The sequence below is a fragment of the Eschscholzia californica genome, unplaced genomic scaffold, assembly GCF_041429995.1.
Source record: "Eschscholzia californica isolate CP2 unplaced genomic scaffold, dmEscCali1.0.p SCAF_2, whole genome shotgun sequence".
NCBI lineage: Eukaryota > Viridiplantae > Streptophyta > Magnoliopsida > Ranunculales > Papaveraceae > Eschscholzia > Eschscholzia californica.
This window is the reverse complement of record NW_028238309.1, coordinates 32,318,014-32,324,451: the sequence shown is the minus strand read 5'-3', so window position 1 is coordinate 32,324,451 and position 6,438 is coordinate 32,318,014. Positions and strand designations below refer to the sequence as shown.

Genomic DNA, 6,438 nt, shown 5'->3' with positions numbered 1-6,438 from the left:
GAATGGGTATTTAATCGGATGATATGACTAGTGGGAGTGTGATATAACATTGGGAATGTCCCATAAACATATCTCACAGGCCTAAATAGAATTTGGGCAAAAGATAGCAAAAAGGCCCGAAATAAGGGTTTTGGGCCTAGGCCGATTCGGGCACTTTTAGGGCTCGGATTGGGCTGATTTTTGGAGGGACGTTTCCTTATGTTATGAACATTAAATCTGACAATTTTGGCTGGGTTTGGACGTCATCTCCTTAGGGAATTGAGAAAATATCAACTAGTTGCTATTTTCGACTATTTCCCTAAATCTTATTCTAAAGGGTGTTTTAGGAAACCTAAAAGGAGGTGGATTCTTATTAGGGTTCTATATAAACACTCTTAGGGCAGAGAATAAGGTGTGGAATTTCTCTATAAGCTTTCTTACTCTACCACATCAAGTAGAGAGGAGAAAGTGAGCTAATTCCCAAGCTATCTCTAAGTCAAGCAAGAAGAAGGTCTTCTTAATATCAAACCACCATTGGAGTGCTAGCGAGCTTTCAAGGAGGGAGATTAAATACACTATTCGGTGTCCCAAGTAGAGGAGCTACGTTTGAAGCTCTTGGTCTTCTTTATTCAATTCAACTAGTTCGAGGGAAAAGCGATTAAGGTAATCTATTATCTCCATTAGTCTAATTACTAGTTTTGCATGATGATCTTGGGGATACTAGTGTTAGACATTAGATGTCGTTATCCGCTATAAACACTAGTATAAGGGTATAAATCCCTACACAAACGTCATAATCGGTTAATCCCGAGTCAACGAAAGTGTTGTCTAGTCGCCTAACTATGTGAAGTGCATGACAAGACACATGAAATTATGACTTAGACTACAATCGATATCGAATACTTCGTTTCGTCTATTAACTATGCGAAGTGCTTGACAAGACACATGAAAATACGATCAAAACGAGAATCGAAATAAATGAACATCAATTTATAATCGAAACATCAAATCATATTAAACATAATCACGAATTCATCACATTTCATCTCATATAATCGACTCACTAAAGTTAGCTAAACATGGTGATTAAATAAGAAATGGAAAGAAGATGATGAGAGAATCCCCCTTTTTCGATGTGGTTCGAGGCTAAGATCGTTGGAAAATATGAGTCTTTAAGGTGCAACCGATCTCCCCTTAGCAAATTATGGGTTCCCCATAGCGACCATCATCATCTTCTCCATTTAGAACTCAATCTCCATTAAAGCCAAACCCTAGTTTTCTCTCTCTAGCAATCTTCAACAAAAATCAAATCAAACCACATGGGAAGCTAGCCAAGGATGAAGGGAATGAAAGCCCCATGGTTTCAGATCAAGAAGGTTGTCAGAACACCATAAAAATTCCGGCCAAAGAGTTGATGAAATCCGGCCAAATCCATGGAAGTCCGACCAAGAAGCCACTGCCCGAGCCGGTTGCTTGCTGTCCCGTGCATATCCGAGCTAGGTGCGGTCTTCCCGTGCTTGTCCCAGTCGAAGAAGCTCCCATCCCGTGCATAGCAGCTCCATCCCGAGCTATGAAGCATCAAGTCCGGCCAGATGCAGCAGCTACCCGTGCTCGTGCTGCTGGTCTGCTGTTCCGGCCTGGTGCTGAAGCACTCGTGTTGCTCCCGAGCTGCTGCTCGTGTTGCAGCCCGAGCAGCAGCTCGGCCGGCCAAAGCTAGGTCGGCCTAGTGTGCTGGCCGGCCTATGCTTTGGCCGGATCCTCCTCCTTTCTTCTCTCTTTCTAGCTCTCAACACAATCAAACCCTTCAAACTCAATAACCCTAAAACCCTAAGTTGTAGCCTCCTTTTCTCTCTCTCCTTTGGTACTTGGTTGATTCTACGATGAAGATGATGAATAGTAGCCTAAACTACTAAAACCCTAGAGTCCCTTGACTTAGTCAATTCATTTAGACTTTGTTGACTCTAATCCATAAAGAGAGAGTGCTCATATAATTATTCCTTGTCATTCTTCTTTGGGCTTGTGTGGGCTTTGGGCTTGGTTAAGAAACCAAGAGGTGCCTCCATCCTTGTCTCTACATCTTCAAATTGTCACAAAGGACTAAAATACCCTCGAACTTCTTTCTTTCATAACTTCTCCGTCCGAACTCGGAATTGACTTCCGTTTTCACCGTCGGACTCGTCATTGCCTCCACTTGTAATTTAATTTGCTTGAAGTCATTTTCTCTCATTTTGGGCACATGAAATGATAGTGATAATTCGCTTCTTTTATTCCAAATCACACGCTTAGCTCCAAAATAAGTACCTAACATGAAAAAAGACATAAAATATTATTGATAACACTCGAAAAGGACTAATTAGTCTAAGTTAGGCTCTCCAAATGTGACATTTTCGTGTCACATCAGGTCTTCAGAGCAGTAAGGGGGGACCACACAAATCCGGCCGATGTCTTACACCTAGAACTGGGAAGGCACCAGCGCTCGGTGCGATCTACCGACTTAACCCCGAACCTTCAAGAAGGATCTCAGACGGCTACACATCTCGAAGTGTTTAAGCCCGCTTGGACTCCAAGTAATTGAAGGAGAAAATTTCTCCTCTAGGATCTATCACATTGACAAGATATCTACGAAGGATCCTTAAACTTAGGAACTTCCACTTATCAAAGATCCGAGATTGACTACAAGAGAAACCCTAGATACTCAAGAGAGGAACCTTTCTCGTTCGTTTGATGGCAACCGCCTCACCACCGCCACTGATCATATTCGGCCTAACGTCGCCTATAAAAGGCCCCCACATCGTCCTTCTCAGGACACGATCTCTTGACCCAAAAAGATCACCCAAAACTCAGAGTTCCCATAACTCGCCCCCAAAAGGATCAATCAATATTCATTCTTTTACTGCAAAGAGCGCCCTGACTGGCTTGAGCGTCGGAGCGTTTTTCGAACCCTTTGCATGTTTTCCCCCCTTGGGAGCAGACGAACAGGAACAAAAGCAGGGAGCAAGGAGCAGGAGCAGGAGCAAGGAGCAGGAAAAAAGAAGCAGAGCAGGAAGCAGAGTCGGAAGCAGGAATCCTCAGCTGAACAACACCGTGGTTAACGGAACCATCGCACATAACGGAGGCTGTCATGCATCAACTCCCTAGTTCATGCTTATTTAACGGAAAGCCATTTTTTGACATCAGCAGGCTCAAATACAACCAAGTCTGCACTTGGATATAAAAAAAACTAGGGGATTTGATACCTTTATCCCGAAATATCAGGGGGCGGAGTAGAAGTGTGCCTAATGTTTACCGACTAAATCCCAAATCCTATGGAAGATCACAGTCGGTGATGATCTTAATTATTTATTAAACTTGGGCTTCAAGAGTCACTCATGGAGTAAACTTCTCCTAAAAATTCTAAAAATTCAGAAACGCAATCTATCAAGTATCCCTGAATAAGGTAACTTCGAAATATCAAGCATACGAGATAATCCCAAAAAGAAATTCTAATATTTCACAGAGACAAAACAGTAATTTTCATATAGTATGGTGGAACACAACCGCTTCATCTCAGCCGCTTGTGTAACATCCCAAGATGTTAAGTTAGATGAGGGACCATTCTGAACTCAGGCCAAGTTAAACGCATGGACTAAATGTGCAATCAGGACAAAATAAGGGGGTATTTTGCAATCAAGACAAATACTGGGACTGTAGTGTAAAATCGGGTGTATTAAGGAGAAAATCAGAACCGAGTTCCTTCTTCTTCCAGCCGAGTCCATGAGTAGTGTTGGGATTTCGTGGATCAAGAGAAAAATCGATGAAAGAGAGGAAATTGGTAGAGATTCAAAGGAGAAAATCTTTTTTTTTTTGTTGAATTCAAACTTCAATGAGTTGATTCAAGCTAGGGTTTGTGAAATTTTGGTAAGTAACATCCTATTTCTCTCTCTAGACAGAATTTCAGTTGAGTTTGATTTTAATGGAGTCTTGTTACTTCGAATTTGTTGGAGATTGGGTGGAATAGATGAAATTATTAAGAAGCAACTCAATACCATCTAAATCAAGGTAATATTCATGTTTGATTAGCTTATTCTTAAATTCTAGGGTTTAAGGTTTATAAAATTTAGGGATTTTCATGATTCATGTAGTTCTAGGGTTTATATGGTTGAGAATTAAGCAATTTTGGTATAAAAGCAACTTTAGAGAGATTATGTGATATAGTTTATCAATCGAACGACGACTTGAGGGACTGAATACAGCCTACTGTCCAAGCCATTCGGGGATTGATATATTGCTCGTACGGACTTTCCTAAAAAGAAAAAGTCGTAGCTTAGGTTGTAAGCTTTCCGAAAAGGTATGGTGCAAGTTATTTAGATCTCGGACGAGAGAGTTACGACTGTTATAATATGCAGCGCGCTGTTAGGAAATAAAGATTTGCTGTTGTTTGTATTTTGCTATTTCGAGGACTGTACACTTTAAGTTTGACCAAGATACCAAGTAATGAAATGTTAGAAATTGAATTATCTTTCCATCTATATATGGTATGACCGGAACCGATCAGAGTTAAAGTGGGAATGAAGCTAAGACGTGATAGAGTCACTCGAGTTCTTCCGACGTTAATGCGAGTCCAGTCTTATTTGTATTTCTTTTTCTTATGGTTCTTTCGGAGTTATTTGTGTTATGTTAAGATTCTTCTCCAAGAATCTAAGGTTTATCTTTGTCTAGGGTGTTGGAAGGAAAGCCAAAATGAGTTGGGGGCGAGATGCTCGAAGCGAAGCGGATGAGGACGGAGTCCTGAATCGCAAGGTGAGGGATACCTCTTGTTTTCTTTTATATTATCGCCTAGATTCATGCCAGGAGTAGGAGATATGCATGCATCATTATGTTTAGATGGATAGACAATCATATTGCATGATTTATATGGTTGATTTCAATGAAGTCAAAATATTGATTATGCCTAGTTCAATATGGTTTACGATGAAGTGGTATTGTTGATTGTGATTATCGATGGGTTGTTTCGATGAGGTTTACTCGCAAAGGACTTTCAAATTGATAGTTTTAAATTGATTTGTTATAACCGATGTTTCGAAAACATAAAGATTTTATATGATGTCCGTGATTGATGAAGTGGACTGAGACGATTCATGAGGGTATTGCCAGTTGTAGTGCTCCACTCTCTGGCCAGGATTCTCGTTTAGGTTGGACTCTCGGGGCTCAGGGATTTGCTACCCTTGACCGCTCGATTGGACTGTAAGCCTGTTCGTTCTTACCATCGGGGCTCAGAGGCTGTACACCTCAGACCGCCCGGCTCGTATGGTGATTGGGATCCCTATGCACGTTATGATATGACTCTTTGTTGTGTGTCACTTCTGTGTGTGATAAGATAAATACTGTTTTAAAAAGCCTATCTCAGTCGAGGGTGTAACGGGCGAGTTCTGAATCTGCTGAGATTGTGGGCGAAAGACGTTTTCACAAGAAAAAAAGTATGATTTCAGTTGTTGACACAATAAATGCTTTTCCCAAACCCGAAAAAATAGTTGCATGCTAGGGTACCGATGAGAATATGCTTTCGTCCCAACACGAATACTGGAGGGACGACCTGACTATTCGACTTCGGTGAAGCTAACACGTATCTAGTTAAGTTAGGTGTATATATTTATCACGAGGTTAGCTTTTCAATGACTGTGGAGTCGCCTAGTGGGAGAGGGATTTACCTACCTAGGGGTAAGCCACTTTCTCAAGAGAACTTGAGTACCTTGGTTAGTGCCTGTATGGGACTGTACAAGCCCAAGTACTATAGAGTTCTCTGGGTAACTCTCTGTTGATTGAGGAGCATACCATGGGTGTTGTTGTATGTTAGAGTAGGATTGATATATATATATATATATATATATATATATATTTATACGTATGCATGTTTTCCTTGCGAAAAAGGTTTTATCGTAGTTTTGTTTTGGGACTCCTGTCGGTGAGTTACTGACCCCCTACCAATTCTTAATGTGAAGGTACTTATTTAGTAGTCTGGTTAGAATCATCTGTAGTGAAAGGGTTAGCAGATGGGATTGCAGAGGTTGTGGCGGGTTGCCACTTTGGTGTTATTTTCTTTTCTCGTTTGTTTTGATTTCGATTCAAAGTTATACTTTTATACACTGAACACCATATAATGTAAATATATATGTATCACATAGGTTGTACAAGGACGTAAGATTGTGTGCAGGTTGAGTTAACCTAGTTTTCGTGGTGCAGCTTGGGACCAGAGTTGTTAGTTGAGTTATGCTTCATTTTAGATTCCTTTGTGTTTGTGTATGCGAATGTATCATTTCGTGCCTGCAGCCATGCGGAATTCGACCTTTTCTCACCAAGAAAAGGTATGCGCGTTCCCCCTAAAAAGAGAAAGATAGGCTATATGGCGTATTAGTAAGGTCTCAGAGAGCCTTTGAGAGTCAAGTAAGGGGCACCCCCTTGACCCCTACATTTTACAGGTGC

At 41.0% G+C, this 6,438-nt stretch overlaps 1 long non-coding RNA gene across 1 annotated transcript; it reads left to right on the top strand.

Moving 5' to 3' along the window:
• The first annotated feature begins 3,734 nt into the window (after positions 1-3,734).
• LOC147557434 (uncharacterized) lies at positions 3,735-6,238 on the top strand. Its single transcript, XR_015234025.1, has 3 exons — positions 3,735-3,876; positions 4,678-4,758; positions 5,958-6,238. It is a non-coding gene; the product is annotated as an uncharacterized LOC147557434 (long non-coding RNA).
• The last annotated feature ends 200 nt before the right edge of the window (positions 6,239-6,438 follow it).